The sequence below is a fragment of the Telopea speciosissima genome, chromosome 2 (assembly GCF_018873765.1).
Source record: "Telopea speciosissima isolate NSW1024214 ecotype Mountain lineage chromosome 2, Tspe_v1, whole genome shotgun sequence".
Classification (NCBI taxonomy): Eukaryota; Viridiplantae; Streptophyta; class Magnoliopsida; order Proteales; family Proteaceae; genus Telopea; species Telopea speciosissima.
The window spans coordinates 23,074,188-23,092,559 of record NC_057917.1 but is presented as its reverse complement, the minus strand read 5'-3'; the positions used below and the strand labels follow the sequence as shown (position 1 = coordinate 23,092,559).

The following is an 18,372-nucleotide window of genomic DNA, read 5'->3' as shown; positions in this document are numbered from 1 at the left end:
GCCGATTACATGGATCCAAACAAAACAAGATAGGGAAAACTGACATCTAAACAAAAAAAGGGGGGGGGGATGAAAAGATGGGAAAAGTGAGCTAAGAAATGAAAAATAGAAAATAACATATGAAAGAAAGAGAATAAAAGGAATTTGTAAGATGACATAAGACGAATAAGGCACAACCGAGCAAGTCACAAGATTCTTAGTTAAATGGGGTCTGGTACATAGATCCTTGCCTTCTAATACGCTTTATCTGAGGTCATCCTTGATACAAGACCTAGACTATGCATGTCCTTCCTCACAACTTCTCATATGGTCATTTTAGATCTGCCCCTAGCTCTTTTAGTTCCTTCAATCGGGATCATATCACTCCTCTTTACTGGGGCATCCCTAGGCCTCCGGTGAACATGATCATACCACCTTAAACGACTCTCTCGGAGTTTGTCATTGAGCAAGTCAGCTCTAATACATTCATTCATTATTTTATCCTTCATAGTTTTTCTACACATCCATCTTAACATCCTCATATTTGCTATACAAAGCTTCTCAATATGATACTTCTTAACTGCCTAAGAAATGTCATATTGAGAAGTATCTCCAATTTGGTAAATTCCATGTAATTTTCTTTTAATTTTCATACATAAATAAATATTAACACAACCACACAGAGGAGACAAGGGGAAGGGAAGTTTACAAGTTAAAGGGCCACGCTTGGAATTGGGTGCCCGATGGGCTAGGATCCTACACCAAGATCGCCCAATTACTAAACATGTCAGGCCGGACCGAGCTTTAGCCGGTGGAGCTCGGTTGGATATGCCGGATTGAGCCTGGAATTGACACCCCTAGACTCTATGGTGCACCCACTTAACCCCATCCGATGGCTGTGTGCATGGTCGTGTCGTGCACAAAACCTCTCCATTATCTATTTTTTTGCAGGTGCACACACACTGGGTACTATTCATTGATTCATATAGAAGAGCTCAAATCAAAAGGCACTATAAAATAGGAAAAAGACAGATTTTTAATTTTAAAAAAAAAAAACGAACTATCATCGTTGCAGAAAACGATAATTATTGATAAAGAGAGATTTCTACTCATTCGGAACTTAGAAAAGAAGCGAAACGTTTGATCAAAACCACCGCATTCTCAGTTGCAGTATTGAAGACATGGAAAGCATGATCCTCTCCTTCAACCTCAAACAACTCCGCCTCTCCTTTCCATTCACTCTTCCTCAACTCTTCCCAATAAAGTATTCCTCTTCTTGGTCAAACATCGGTCCAGGGATCAAACCATGGCTCCCTAGGGAAACCAATTATAAATCAATCAGGGTATTGCACGCCTTGGGATATCCCATGGTGTCCCATGGGTGCCCCATTTAATTTTTAGGGCTTCCCATGGTCACCCATGGGAACCCTGGTGCATCCCTATTAGGGTTTCTCCTTCCCTATTGCGTCCCATAAAATTAATTATCACAATAGGGACGGAGAAAATCATCTCTAGTCCATCACATGGCAAGAGGGATCCATCCCATACTCGAATACGCAGCGAAAATAAATCGATTCAAGTTTCTTTCGCATCCCAAAAATATTAATAATCAATAAAGTGAAGGAATTAATAAAAAACTGCTAGCCTGGTGAGCCTCACGTGTTGCTCCTCCAATAGATAGTGGTTCTTCCTCCAGTGAGCGCTCCAAGCAAACAGATCTGAACCTCAAATGGTGCTACCAAGGTTCTTCAAGCCAAACGCAGATGCTCTCAAATTCTCTAGCACAGATCTAGGGTTTCACAAACCCTAACTCTCAATTGCAGTAGAGAGAAAAATAGAAGAAGAAGAAGAGAGATCACAAGAGGGAGAGAGTGACCAGAACTCAGGAGAGAGGGGGCCAGGCTGAAATGTGAAGCACTGCCCCCCTCCTGCATTTTCTGGTCCTTTTATAGGTCTAGGGTTTTAATTAAACGCTGGATGGATTGCTTTAATCCCAGTGAGAGTCAGTCTCTCTCTCTCTCAGTCTGACAGTTCTGTTTAAACTCAAAGTGCTTCTAAAAGGGAAAGAAGCAGAATCTAATAGGGAAAGTATTAATTAGCTACTTTATTTAATTATTAATGGATAATTACAATTAGCACCAATTACATTAATTAAATTAGCAAATTCCAAATAACCTCCTATATGATAACAATTTATCAAATACAACCCCCCCCCCACTAATCAACACTATCATTATGGAATCTAGGGCATGTACACATGTATTGCCAAACCCCAATCCATAGTACATGTCCATATAAGAGCGTCTGTGCATCTGATCGGGTCCCACAAAACTCGATAAAACACTTTGTTCAAATATTTATAAATAATGTATCATTTTATGTAAAATAGATTTTTGCAAAACCATTTCCAAAACGGCACTGGATCCAGAGTCTGATCCGACCATGCACAAACAGTCTCTATCTTGGTGTTCCCCAATCGGGCAATGGTGACCGTGTTGGATAACTCCTTTACTCATAAAGTGTTCACGCATTCCCAGAACATCGGCTTAGACTCGCTTGAGTCTCAATCATTGGTGAACCAAAGAATGCGATCACACTTTACAGTGACAAGGTTCCCTCAGATGCAGGGTGTTGGTGACACATGTCTATCCCTTCCTACATCTGGTAGTAATACATGAGGGAATCGACAAAGTAGATTCTTCGTCAATGCACACATCAAACATGTGAGCACTCGCATTCATACCCTGACATCACATGTCTAGGCATACCCAATGCGAAGACCATATGATAAGGGTGCCCAGCCCAAACCCTAGTCGTGACTACCATTTTAAGTAAAACTTAGGGACACATAATGCTCAAAAAGTTGATATCGCATGTGACACTATCAAACTGAAATGTATAAATGTTCAATACATAGGTGAACCGGGTTTGATGGACACACACTTGTCCAATAATCTCCCACTTGTACATCAAAGCCAATTCCCCATACATTTTAAACCCATGCCCTCCATGTGTTTCTCAAACACACCTAGTGACAAACCCTTTGTCATGGCATCAGACACATTTTCAGTTGTGACCACTTTGGAGATACTTACGTCGCCCTGCTAGATAATCTCTCTGATGAGGTGATACTTCTGTTGTACGTGTTTGTTCCTCTAATGAGCCCTAGGCTCCTTAGCTTGTGCAATGGCCCCTCTGTTGTCACATAACAGGGCAATAGGGCCCTTGACAAGATCAGGGACTACCTCCAAATCTGATAGGAAGTTTCTCAGCCAAACACCTTCTTTTACTGCATCACAAGCTGCAAGGTATTCTGCTTCAGTAGTAGAATCGGCTGTAGACTTTTGTTTCGCACTCCGCCACATAATGACACCCCCACCCATTAGATATACCATCCCGGACATGGATTTTCTGTCATCCTTATCAGTTTGGAAATCCGAATCTGTGTATCCCAATACTAACAACTGATCAAATTCAAAAACAAAGAAATATTCCTTAGTCCTTCTCAGGTACTCAAGGATATTCTTAACAGCACTCCAATGCTCGTGTCCAGGGTTAGATTGATAATGACTTACCATACCTACTGCATAGCAAATGTCCGGCCTCGTACACAACATAGCATACATAAGACTCCCTACTACTGAGGCATAGGGAATCCTCTTCATCTCTTCAATGTCTGTCGGAGACTGAGGACATTGAGATCTGGAAAGACTGACTCCATGTCTGAAGGGAACACTTCCCCTCTTGGAGTTTTTCATACTAAATCTGGCTAGGTCTTTGTCTATATAGGTAGCCTGTGACAAGCCTAGCATCCTTTTCTGGCGATCTCTTGTGAGTTTAATCCCAAGGATATAGCCAGCTTCACCAAGGTCTTTCATCAAAAACGTTGTGGATAACCACAGTTTTACTGATGAAAGAAAACCTATATCGTAGCCAATCAATAATATGTCATCTACGTATAAAATAAGAAAACATACTGCCCTCCCACTGATCTTCTTGTAAACGCATGGTTCATCCATGTTTTGGTCAAATCCAAACGATTTGATTGATTGATCAAACCTGATGTTCCAGCTTCTGGAAGCCTGCTTCAGCCCATAAATGGACCTCTGCAATTTGGACATCTGTCTTTCTTCCTCCAAGGAAGAGAACCCCTCTGGCTGTTCCATGTAGATTTCCTCTTGTAGAAACCCATTCAGGAATGCAGTCTGCACATCTATCTGCCAGATTTCATAATCCAAGTGTGCAAAAATAGCCAATAAAATCTTGATGGATTTCATCATCGCCACTGGTGAAAAGGTTTCCTCATAGTCTATACCCTCTTTCTGGGTATAGCCCTTTGCCACCAGTCTTGCTTTGAATCTCTCGACTTTCCCATCTGCGCCCTTCTTCCTCTTGAACATCCATTTACATCCAATCGGCTTGACGCCAAGTGGTGGATCGACTAGAGTCCAGACCATGTTAGAATGCATCGAATCGATCTCAGAGCGCATTGCCTCCAGGCACCTAGTGGCATCAACATCCTTTAGAGCCTCAGAGTATGTCATCGATCATCATCCGATTCAACCGATACCATGTGGAACTCTTCCACTGTTTCCTCTTCGGTTAGAAGAGTAAGCCTGGTGGGTGGTCTAATAGTCCTCCCACTACGTCGAGGTTCTTCAGGTGTTGGTATTTCAGTGGGTATGTCAATTGGTCTCACTTCAGGAAGTGACGTTTCTGAGCTATCTGATAGCTCTTTAATGACTACTGGTTCGGACTTCTGGGTCATCATTTCTTCCTCCAAAAATGTGACATGTTTACTTACAATGACCTTTTGGTCAACCGGGTCATAGAAATAATAGCCTATCATGCCTTTGGGGTAGCCTAAGAAATAGCATCTCGAAGTCCTGGATTCCAACTTGTCTGTCTGTTGCTTTCGCACATGTGCTATGCAACCCTATACCCTAAGGTGTTGAATACTGGGCTTTCGCCCTTTCCACAACTCAAAGGGTGTCTTGGCCACAGACTTAGATGGAACCCTATTCAAGATATATATCGCCGTCTCTAAAGCGTACCCCTAGAAAGAAAGAGGCAGCTCACTATAAGTGAGCATCGTTCGGACCATATCCAATAGGGTCCGATTGCGTCGTTTGGATACACCATTTTGTTGTGGTGTGCCTGGATTAGTTAGCTGACTAACTATCCCTTGGGATATGAGATGATCTTTAAACTCATCCAATAGATACTTCGATCGTAAGGACTTGACACGTTTATAGAACCGTCTTTTGACCTCGGCTTAGAATTCTTTGAATTTATCAAAGGCTTCTGATTTTTTACGCATCAAGTATATGTAACCATATCTAGAGTAATCATCGGTAAATGTGATAAAGTACTCATACCCATATCTTACTTGTATGTTTATGGGTCCACACACGTCAGTATGTATCAACTCTAACAGATCTGTGACTCTAGCACCTTTATTGCTAAAGGGTTTCTTGGTCATTTTACCCTGAAGGCATGACTCACAGGTGGGGAATGATCCCACCCTCAGACTCTCTAAGGGCCAATCCCTCACCAATCTACTGGTTCAGTCCAAATTAATGTGGCCTAATCTTAGATGCCGCAAATATGTTGAGTTCACTAGAGCTGCTTTTCGTTTCAAATCAACATTTGAAACTACATTCGTTCTAACGGGGCAATCTAGAAAATACAAACCACTTTGCATATATCCGGATGCCACAAAGGAATTATTAAAACAAATAATTAACTTAGAATGAAAGGAAAAACTATATCCGGCCAAAATAAGTTTTGAAACTGAAATTATCTTCCTCTTGAAAGAGGGTATATAATAGTAATCCTTTAAAACTAAACTAGCAGAACTAAAATTTAAAATAAAAGTTTCCACAGCCATCGCCATGGTCTCAGCTCCAATGCCCATCCGAAGACGCACTTCATTTTTTTTCAGGTTCCTTGTCTCCTTGAACCCTTGCAAATCATTGCAAATGTGAACAGTGGATCCACTATCCACCAACTAAGAATTGGTCAGTTCAAAAGACAAATTAGACTCATAAAAAACGTGAACATCACATGTACCTTATTTAGCAGCCTCTATTTCATCCGGCTTCTTGTCTTTCAAAGTTGCCAGGTAAGCACGACAGTTTCTTTTCCAATGACCCTCCTTCTTGTAATTGAAGCACTTGTCTTTGCCTTTATTGCCAGACTTCCCACCCTTGGCTTTCAGGGTCTTACCCTTACATCCCTTTTTCTTCTTCTTCCCATTTGAAGAAGGCTTTGCCTCAGTTGTATTAACCACAGCCTTGTCCTTTTTCAAAGACGCTTCAGCCTCTACCAGTGCATTGGCAAGCTCGGTGAGCTCCATCTCCTTCTCGGACATCTTGTAGGACATCCTAAAAGGTGCGTAGGCAGAAGTGAGTGACGCTAAGATCACATCGGTCTTGTGTCACAGGCTGAAATCAGTCCCCATGGATTCCAATTTTTCAAACAGATTGATCATTTTCATTCCATGATCCATCACTGGAGTCCCCTGGGACATCTTGGAGTTATGGATTTGACTCACCACATCAGAATGTGCGTGTGTCAACTGCCTGTTGAACAATTCAGCAAGCTTATCCATTTTACCCCCAGCAGTGTGTATATCCTTGACCGAGTCTACAACTGACTTTTCCAACGATCCTAGGATATAGAGTGATGCCTTGGAATCCCTCATGAGGAACTCCTGCATCTCTTCATTCGCCTCAAAATCGTTCGGGTTGGGTTGAGGAGGAACTTATTCATCTAGAACTGTGTACAGTCCTTCAGCAGTCAGGAGCAACTTAATGCTCCGGTACCAATCGACATAATTTGTACCATTAAGTTTGTATTCACTAATGAGCGCTAACAGGTTGAAATTAATGGCAGCCATTGTATAATTATCTACACATACACAAGTAAATAACCACATGCTAATTAATTAACCATTGAAAATAATAAATTGAGCACACACACATCAATGGTCTTTCATGATTTGGGTTTCCCTCATAACCCCAATAGATGAATTGGATACCTACAACCCTTGCATGCATAACTTACCCTGTCGGGAGTCATTATACATACGATGGTAGTGTGGACTAAGCTGTCCGCCTCATGGGCTTCCCATATTTTCGGCCACCTGGGTGTCATGTCCAGATCCTGTCGGTTGACATACACCCAAGTCATGTACTTACCTATTGCATTAGTTAGAATCATGGAATCATGAAAGATGGCCCACTGTCGTAGTGCCCTCTCACTATCCATACCCTAACGTATCTAGATAGAAGTAAATATAGATAAATGTGTGATAGAGGTCCCTCTTATGCGGGGTCATGTCACACACTTTCTACATTTATCTTAATAGGAGGTCATGGACATGTCTACGATTAAGACTAGCCCATATCTTACATGTATTACCAATTAAGAGGGATTAATCAACTCTCACATATCATGGACAGATTTAAACAATCATAATTAATCAACATTAATTAAAAGTGATTATGGGATGGCGGCATTTTTATCGAAGCAATTAAAGAACCCTCCCAATAAAAATAAAACTAATAACTTTGGGTGCATTTATCATATCATGGATGCCACGCCTCGATCATCTCCTCCGCCCGATCACGTCTTCAAAGTAGGTGACTTACATCTCCATAAGCTTTGAGCGCCACATGTGGATCACCATCAACATGCCCTGGGAGTCCTAACTCCTCTAAAATTATAATGGAAACTTAAGAAAAATTCTATACACTTTCCTTTCCATAATAATAAAGAAACCCCGCATAGAGAAACCAACCCACCATTTGGGCTGCCCATGGGGTGGAGTACATTTGTTTATAAAAAAGATAGGGGGAGAGAGAGAAAGAGAGAGAAGCATCACATCCACCCATAACCCCATGTATCACATACATAAACAATCCATCCATTTATTAGAATGTCATTCCCATAATCACATCATAATATAATTTCATGCATGGGCATAAAAGCAAGTAAACAAAAATTATAACATGGATTCCATCAATTATTGAACCACCACATCACATGTGATAACATGTATCTAAGCCCATAAAATTAAAATCACAATTTTAATTACAAGTGGGTGGAGGGAAGAATCCCTTCACCCATCTTCTTCCTCCAAAAACAAAACAAGTGAATAAAAAATTCTGTTTTGAAAAATCTGTTTTTTTTTTTTTTTTTTTTTGTTAAACTGGAGGGTAAACAAGGCAGGGTGCATGCGACCTACTTGGGCAGACCATGTTCACCCATGTGCGCAGCCCGTAGGCTACACACACTCACAGGCAGCAGCTATAGGCCACCACCCGCAAGCCTGCAGCCCATAGGCAACACCCAACGCATAGGCCGAGCTCGAGGGCTGCAAATGGGCAGGGAACATATGGGCATAAAAAAAATAATAACACCTGAGGGGAGAGGCATGCGCAGAGGCTTGGCAGCGTGCGCCCCCCCCCCCCCCCACATAAAATCATGATCAAACTTATTTGAATAAAAATTTATGATCATAACACACATGGATATATGTTTCAATAATTGGAAATAACAAATTGCAACCAAATCCATCATCACATTGGTAGGTTGTTACACTAACAACCTTGTAACTACCCATGTGTACATGGAAAGGTTGTTACAACAATCATATTAACCTCTCATGTGCAACTTGCATCCCACTCATGAAAATCATATTAAACTATTAATTATTCAATATTCCTGGGTGGGAAAGGTGGCTTTGATACCACACTCTTGGTCAAACATTGGTCCGAGGATCAAACCATGGCTCCCAAGGGAAACCATTTATAAATCAATTAGGGTATTGCAAGCCCTAGGATATCCCATGGTGTCCCATGGGTGCCCCATTTAATTTTTAGGGCTTTCCATGGTCGCACATGGGAACCCTGGTGCATCCTTGTTAGGGTTTCTCCTTCCCTATTGCGTCCCATAAAATTAATTATCACAATAGGGACGGAGAAAATCATCTCTAGTCCATCACATGGTAAGAGGGATCCATCCTATACTCGAATGCGCAGCGGAAATAAATCGATTCAAGGTTCTTTCGCATCTCATAAATATTAATAATCAATAAACTGAAGGAATTAATAAAGAACTGCTAACCTGGTGAGCCTCAAGTGTTGCACCTCCAATAGATAGTGGTTCTTCCTCCAGTGAGCGCTCCAAGCAAACAGATCTGAACCTCCAATGGTGCTACCAAGGTTCTTCAAGCCAAACGCAGATGCTCTCAAATTCTCCAGCATAGGTCTGGGGTTTCACAAACCCTAACTCTCAATTGCAGTAGAGAGAAAAATAGAAGAAGAAGAAGAGAGATCACAAGAGGGAGAGAGTGACCAGAACTCAGGAGAGAGGGGGCCAGGCTGAAATGTGAAGCACTACCCCCCTCCTGCGTTTTCTGGTCCTTTTATAGATCTAGGGTTTTAATTAAACCTTGGATGGATTACTTTAATCTCAGTGAGAGTCAGTCTCTCTCTCTCTCACTCTGGCAGTTCTGTTTAAACTCAAAGTACTTTTAAAAGGGAAAGAAGCAGAATCTAATAGGAAAAGTATTAATTAGCTACTTTATTTAATTATTAATGGATAATTATAATTAGCACCAATTCCATTAATTATATAAAGAGCCAATTAAATTAGTAAATTCCAAATAACTCTCTATATGATAACAATTTATCATATACAACACCCCCATTAATCAACACCATCATTATGAAATCTAGGGCATGTAAACATGTACTGCCAAACCCCAATCCATAGTACATGTCCATATAAGAGCGTTTTTGCATCTGATCGGGTCCCATAAAACTCGATAAAACACTTTGTTCAAATATTTATAAATAATGTATCATTTTATGTAAAATAGATTTTTGCAAAACCATTTCCAAAACGGCACTGGATCCAGATTCTAATCCGACCATGCACAGACAGTCTCTATCTTGGTGTTCCCTAATCGGGCAGTGGTGAGCGTGTTGGATAGCTCTGTTACTCACAAAGTGTTCATGCATTCCCAGAACACTGGCTTTGACTCGCTTGAGTCTCAGTCATTGGTGAACCAAAGAATGCGATCATACTTTGCAGCCACAGGGTTCCCTCAGATACAGGGTGTCGGTGACACATGTCTATCCCTTCCTACATCTGGCAGTAATACATGAGGGAATCGACAAAGTAGATTCTTCGCCAATACACACATCAAACATGTGAGCCCTCATATTTGTACCCTGACATCACATATCTAGGCATACCCAATGCGAAGACCATATGATAAGGGTGCCCAGCCCAAACCCTTATCGTGACTACCATTTTAAGTAAAACTTAGGGACACATAATGCTCAAAAAGTTTATATCGCATGTAACAATATCAAACTAAAATGTATAAATGTTCAATACAAAGGTGAACCGAGTTGAATCGAACCGAATCGGGTTTGTTGGACACACACTTGTCCAACACCTCTATCTCTCAACAAATCCTTACCGGCAACACTAACAAGTACCCTCGAGCACCCTAGCTCTGCTAAGCTCAGAGCCCCTGCCACCACCGGATTAATCATTGGATCATCAATTCCAGAAGAATACGGCGCAACAAACCTCCAGACTCTCTCCATAAATGCTCTCTGATTTGGATCCGCATTTAATTCTGACCCAATTGGCTCAGATCCCCAAAAATATGGTTGAACTAGGAGTGCACCATAGATTTTAACTCCATCAGGCAACCCATGCTTGCCTGCACGCATGGCCACGTTGTGGACGATGTTGCCTCCAGAACTGTCGTCGACCATGAAGATTGGATCAAAATCTACGTAAGTGGTCAGCCAGGGTTTAGCGGCAACGGCAGTTGTGGTGGTGGTGCCGCCTTTAGCATGGGTTGCAACCCATTGGAGTGAGGTCCAACAATCATCATAGGCGACTGGTAGAGGGTGTTCTAGGGCTAGACGATATTCGACGGAGACGGCGACAACGTCAGCTTGGGAGACGATGAGATTAAGGTATCGGTGGTTAAGAAAGGAAAAGGCGGATTCAATGCTGAAGCCCCACCATGGAAGTAGACAAAGAGAGGTAGCTTCTTGTTGTTACCTTGATTGTTTAGTTTTGGGAGGTAGAGACGGGAAGAAACGCCGGATTTCGATGAGATGACGATGTCTTTTGATGAGACATCGGTTTCTAGATCGTTGAGTGATATGATTTCACCAGAAGCAACAGTTGATGTGGCGCATACTGGAGTCACCATTTCAGCAACGGAACACGTGGCTGCTGACATGACACAAGGATTAGCAACAAACACAGCACTTCGTCGAAGTTCTAGGACTTGCACCAAGGCTGTTAGATTAGTGGATTACGTGTAATAACCTAATAGGCTTCTAAGTAACGGTTTGATTTAGAGATCACGTGTAAGGAGTGATATAAGGAATGGAATACAGAATGAATGCACAGACTTGAGATTATAACTTCTTTCTCTCTTTCACTTTTTCTCTTCTTTTGTCTCTTCTTTCGTATTCTGGAGGTTGCTCCCTCTAAGAGGAGGGGTTTTCCCATATCAATTGGTGCTTTCACTGAGAGTATTTTTCCGGCGACCCTGCAATGGCCGAAGGCACTCGTCTACGGCAACTCGATGAGAGTATCAAGCTTCTGAGCACTATTTTGACTGAGCAAGGAGATTGACTCAAATCTCTCTTCACTACGGTCATTGAACAACAAAAGTCTATCTCAGAACTAGTACTCCGTTTCACGGCCATGGACTGATGATTAGAGCAGGCGCTTCAGCTGGGAACCCCAACCCGTGAACAACATCAACCACAGTATGGATCATTGTCTTCCCATGGTGCCTCATCTCAAACCGCTGTTAACCCCATTCAAACACGCACCATATGACTTGATTTTCCCCGATTCGACGATACGGATCCGATTGGGTGGATATTCAAGGCAGAGCGCTTCTTCGAGTACCATGGAATGTCCAATGAACAGCGTCTTCTCATAGCCTCGTTCCACATGGATGGACCGGCATTACAACGGTTTCAGTGGATGCACAAGGCAGCGCAGTTCACAACATGGTTGGCCTTCGTTCGTTAGTTGGAGATCCAATTTGGACCATCAGAATTTGAAGATCCACAGGTGTCGCTGGCGAAACTTGCACAAACTTCTATACTCGTTGAATACCAAACTTACTTTGAAGCTCTAGCGAATTACACGGTTGCAGTCCCAGCATCATTTCTCATGAGTTGCTTCATATCTGGTCTTCGATCGAATATCAGAAATGAGGTGACGGCATTCCGTCCTACAATGATGTCCCAGGCGGTGGGATTGGCACGACTGCAAGAGGCAAAGTTTAACGAAGCACGACAGAGCACTTTTCGATCCCATAGTTCGCGTGGATTACTGCCGACGCCGTTGATGGTGCCCCTGTTGCCAGCACCAACCACAGCCCCACGCATCCCTATTAAGCATCTCACCCCCACAGAGATGCAACAGAGACGCGAGAAGGGCCTCTGTTATAATTGTGAAGAAAAATTCAGTCCCGGTCATCGTTGCAAAACCAAGCAACTCTTTCTGTTAGAATATGATGACGGTGATATGCCGTTGGAGAACCCTGAGGAGGCACTGTCACCCAATTCGAAGGAACTAGCGTCGCCAGATCCAGTGCCAATCTCAGCGACAGAACTCTCTTATTACTCAATGACCGGCGAAGCATCTCCAACCACGCTGCGATTTATAGGGTACATCGCTGGTACTCCAATCCAAGTCTTGGTTGACGGAGGAAGCACACACAACTTCCTACAGGGGCGAGTAGCACAGCACCTTGGTCTAGCCATGGAAGTTGTTTCTAATATCACGGTGATGGTGGGTAACGGCAACCAGGTTGTTTTTGAAGGGCATGTCCGGCAATTAGAAGTTAAGATCCTTCACGATCCCATTACTATTGATGCTTTGATTTTACCGTTATTTGGCGCAGATCTTGTTCTGGGTGTGCAATGGTTAGCCCAATTAGGGCCGGTATTCTTTGATTATAAGAAACTAACACTTGAATTTGTGCAAGGGGATCAACGGATTACTCTCACCGGCGATCTGGCCCATGTTCTGTGCCAGCTTCAATACCACTGTGTCAAGCGTTGGGTGGGTACCGATGCCCTAGTGGCTCTGTCCCAGTTGGAAATTCAACCACCCAATGACCAAAACAACGCCTGCCATGATCAGGCACTGCAAGCTCTTTTGAAGACTCATGCTAAGGTGTTTGAGACACCAGTGGGGCTGCCACCTTCACATGACCAGAACCATGCGATTCATCTTCAACCTGGTGCGCAACCAGTCACTGTGAAACCATATCATTATCCCTACTTCCAGAAGTCAGAAATAGAAAGATTGGTGGTTGAAATGCTATCGGCAGGAATTATTCGCCCAAGCATCAGTCCCTTCTCATCGCCAGTGCTCCTGGTCAAGAAGAAGGATGGGACATGGCGGTTCTGCGTTGATTATCAAGCTTTGAACGCCATTACAATCAAAGATCGATTTCCAATTCCTACCATAGATGAGCTCTTCGATGAATTGAATGGAGCGCAATATTTTTCTAAGCTCGACTTACACTCCGGCTACCATCAGATTTTGGTTCAGCTAGATGACATCCACAAGACGGCTTTTCGAACTCACGAGGGGCACTATGTGTTCCTCGTCATGCCGTTTGGACTCACCAACGCACCCTCAAACTTCCAGGCCTTCCAGGCCACAATGAAATCTATTTTCAGGCCCTTTCTGTGGCGGTTTGTGCTGGTGTTCTTTGACGATGTGTTAGTTTATAGTCCCTCCTAGTCAGCTCATTTGGTTCACCTTGAACAGGTATTACAGGCCCTGCAACACCATCAACTTCATGCTAAATTCTCTAAGTGTACCTTCGGTCAAACCACTGTGGAATATTTAGGCCACATTATTTCAGCTCAAGGGGTGAGCATGGACCCCTCTAAGGTTAAGGTTGTGTTAGCCTAGCCAGTACCGACTTCCATCAGGGAACTACGTGGTTTCTTGGGGCTCATGGGTTACTATCGCCGCTTCATTCGTGGCTATACGCAAGTGGCTGCACCTCTCACTGACTTGTTAAAAAAGGGAGCCTTCACATGGTCTCCACAAGATCAGGCAGCATTTGAAGATCTGCAAAGGGTGCTCACCACTGGCCCTATTCTATCCTTACTCAAATTTTCTCTACCCTTCACAGTGGAAACAGATGCTTCGGGAGAAGGGATAGGGGCAGTCTTACTCCAGCAAGGCCATCCCATTGCCTATTTTAGTAAGAAATTATCCCCCAATTTGCAACTGGCTTCAGCCTATGTTCGTGAGCTATATGCCATCACATAGTCCGTTATGCACTGGCGCCACTATTTGCTGGGGCGTCGTTTCACCATTGTGACAGATCAAAGAAGCCTTAAGCAGCTGACAGAGCAAACCATTCAAACGCCAGAGCAGCAACACTGGCTAGCTAAGCTCTTGGGCTTTGCCTTCGACATAGTATACAAGCCTGGGAAGGACAATAACGTCGCTGACGCCTTGTCACGGGTGTCTTATCCAGCTGCAACCCTATTCACCTTCTCATGCCCCACGTTGGACTTTCTGGAACAGCTCAAGGAGGAGGTCACCAATAGCTCTGACCTCAAAGAAATCTATGAGGGTCTTCAACGTGATTCCAGCTCCTATGCAGGGTACTCGTTGCACAATGGTTTACTCTACCACCACCAACGCCTGGTCCTAGCCTCTGATTCCCCACTCAGAGAGGTGTTTTTGAAGGAATTTCACACCTCCCGTGTCAGTGGCCATGCGGGGTTCTTCCACACCTTCAACAGGGTATCCACCAACCTCTTCTGGAAAGGCATGAGGGCTTTTGTCAAACAGTTTGTCGCTTCATGTGAGATATGCCAACAGACGAAGCCCATCAATATGACCCCTGCTGGCCTTCTCCAACCACTACCGATTCCCGATCAGGTTTGGGAAGATGTTACAATGGATCTCATAACGGGCCTGCCACTATCTGGGGGTAAGAGTGTTATTCTTGTGGTTGTGGATTGCTTAACCAAATACACCCACTTCTGTGCGATGGCTTGCAATTTCACCGGCCAATGTGTTGCCGAGGTCTTCGCTACGGATATAGCCAAATTACATGGGTTCCCTCGCTTCATCATCAGCAATCGTGATCCCCTCTTCTTAAGCAATTTTTGGCGTGAGCTCTTTCGCCTGCAAGGGACTACACTCGCCATGAGCAGTGCCTACCATCCCCAAATGGATGGCCAGACGGAGGTGTTGAACCGTTGTTTGGAAATGCATTTGCGCAATTTTGTCGCTGATGCCCCGACTCAATGGGTTAAATTTCTTCACTGGGCTGAATTCTGGTACAATACTGCATTCCACACAACAGCAGGGATGACTCCATTTCAGGCGTTATATGGACGGCCACCACCGGTTATCTCTCATTATATTTTGGACTCTTCCTCTAACCAGACCGTCGATCAAGAACTTCAGTCTCGCGACGAAGTCTTGAGGACTCTCAAGCTGAATCTTTCTTGAGCCCAAGCTTGTATGAAGTCTCAGGCGGATAAATGCAGGACTAAGAAGAATTTTGAAATTGGTGATCTGGTTCTGGTGAAGCTACAGCCTTATCAGCAGCAAACAGTGGCCCTACGAGCCCATCAAAAATTAGGCCGTCGTTTCTTTGGGCCATTTCCAGTCCTGGAGCGCATCGAAAAGATGGCTTATCGTCTAGAATTACCTGCATCTGCTCGAGTTCACCTGGTGTTCCACGTCTCTCGCCTCAAGAAATTTGTGGGTGACACCACCGGTCCTCCATGCCACCTTCCCCCAGCCTTTGCGGACACAACGTCAATTCCAGAACCAATGGCCATCTTAGATGTTCGCCACCTTCATCAATGAGGTCGTTCGGTGTACTAGGCTCTGGTTCAGTGACGTGGCTTACCCTTGGAAGACACCTCTTGGGAGGATGTTACTGTGCTCCGCCAAGCATTTCCCCAGCTGAACCTTGAGGGCAAGGTTCCACACGAAGTGGGCGGCAATGATATGATTTCACTAGAAGCAACAGTTGATGTGGCGCATACTGGAGTCACCACTTTAGCAACGGAACACGTGGCTGCTGACATGACACAAGGATTAGCAACAAACACAGCACTTTGTCGAAACTCTAGGACTCGCACCAAGGCTGTTAGATTAGTGGATTACGTGTAATAACCTAATAGGCTTCTAAGTAACGGTTTGGTTTAGAGATCACGTGTAAGGAGTGATATAAGGAATGGAATACAGAAAGAATGAACAGACTTGAGATTACAACTTCTTTCTCTCTTTCACTTTTTCTCTTCTTTTGTCTCTTCTTTCGTATTCTGGAGGTTGCTCCCTCGAAGACCAGGGGTTTTCCCATATCATTGAGCGATGGGGGGACAAAGTTTGAACCCTTGAGTCGCTCGACACGGCCATTTTTGTAGACACGAAGGAGAGGGAGAAGCTCTCGTGCTACTTCTTCGTCGCTGGAATCCATGGCTACTGCGTATGGGTTGGAAGTCAAGGGAGGGAAGGGAAGGAAGAGGGAACGAAAATGGAAAGTGTGGTAGGGAGTGAGCCACTTCAATCAAGAAAAAGAACACCCTTCATCTGTATGTGTAAATGTCTAAATCAGATAGGCTTTTGAAGTTGTTGGCCTATCAACCTCTCGTACCAATTTCCCATCACACCCACTTTTGTCCATGGAAATAAAAAAAATCTTTGATTCCATACCAACTAAGGAATCATAACAGAAGTCTAAAGTAGGAAGAGATTGAATAGAAAATCTTGCATATCAAAGTTAGGAGAGTCTATGGGGAAGAGACTTCTCTACTTCCAAGGCGGGCTGTACTTCCGTGCGCCCCACATTGCCCCACATACAAGGCATGCAAAAAGTACCGCCTTGCCCCCGCTCGGGCAGGGATCTCGGGCAGGGGCAAGGCGGTACTTTCCGCCGCCTTGTATGTGGGGCTCATGGAAGTACAGCCCGCTTTGGAAGTAGAGGAGTCGGGTCCGAGTCTATGGATACACAACTATGTGTGTCAATATAAAAGGGGGTTATCTCATTGAATTACATTGAAATTTGACATATTGCTAATCTAGTCCATTTTCTTTCTATTCAACAGTCGGAATGGACATCTCATTTGTCTACGTAATTAAATAGATGTCTTGTGATATTTGAAAAAATAACAGACCTTTGTGACAATAATAATTCACTTTATTGATGTCCCTACTCCCATTGACCCCTACGATGATGTAGGAGCTACATATGAGAAGAGGATGGAACTAGTCACCCACCTTGAAACTTGGACCCTAAACACCTTATCAAAATCACGTTCATATTTCATATTGCAAAGGGATGTAACATGGGTGGCCGGCATCTTTTTTTTGGAGGGTATCCTTATAGAATCTTAATTAATATATCTGCCATATAGTAGCTAGGTGAAATGATGCCTAATTTTAAAGTGAAGGACATGTTGGGATCCATGGTAGTTGGTCATTTAGCAAACTAAAATGAAGAATCCACTACATGTAGCCCTTGAAAAAGTACTAAAAATAATATAATTTGTAAAAAATACAAGGAAAAAATGCCAATACATGGTATTCGATCGACTTTGGTCTGATATTTAATTTTTTTTTTTTTTTGGGTGCAATTTAAGGACCGATCGGCCATCAACTCCATCAGGGCCCCACAAGGAGGCAAGGAGAGGACCCACAAGGGGTCAAATATGGTACCCATAGGTAGGGGTGTAAATGAATAGCCGAAATCCATTTTCGTATCTATATCCATATCCGTTTAGCACTATCCGAATCCGTCCGAAAGCTAAACGGATGCGGATACGGATAGGCTATAGCTATCCGAAAAGCTATATTTACATGTAAATGGATAAAATATCCAATCAGTATCCGTGTCCGTATTCGTTTAGCATTATCCGAATCCGTCCGATAGCTAATCGGATGCGGATACGGATATAGCACTATCCGAGCCGAATCCGATCCGTTTACAGCCCTACCCATAGGCTCCATTTCTTGGAAAGCAAATAAATGTGGACTAGATGTTGCTAAGGAGACTTGAACCACCAATCAAGCTCCTGACGTAGGTCTCGCAAGGGAGTAGCGAACCACCAGGGAAAGCCCTGGATCGACAATCTGATATTTAATTGACAAATTGCTAACTTTGTCATGTAAAGAAGAATGATTTTTTGGACATTCCAGTTGGGAAGGTATCCCAATACAACCCCAATATCTAATGACTTTCGCATATCCCAATTGTAATAAGTGTATGCAAATGCATGTTAGCCCGCTAAAGTTAGCATACAAAAACTTACAATTAAAAATCATGTATTATAT

At 43.3% G+C, this 18,372-nt stretch overlaps 1 pseudogene; it reads right to left on the bottom strand.

The window, feature by feature from the left end:
* Nucleotides 1-1,075: 1,075 nt before the first annotated feature.
* LOC122650567 lies at nt 1,076-16,550 on the bottom strand (annotated as a pseudogene).
* Between the last annotated feature and the right edge of the window lie 1,822 nt (nt 16,551-18,372).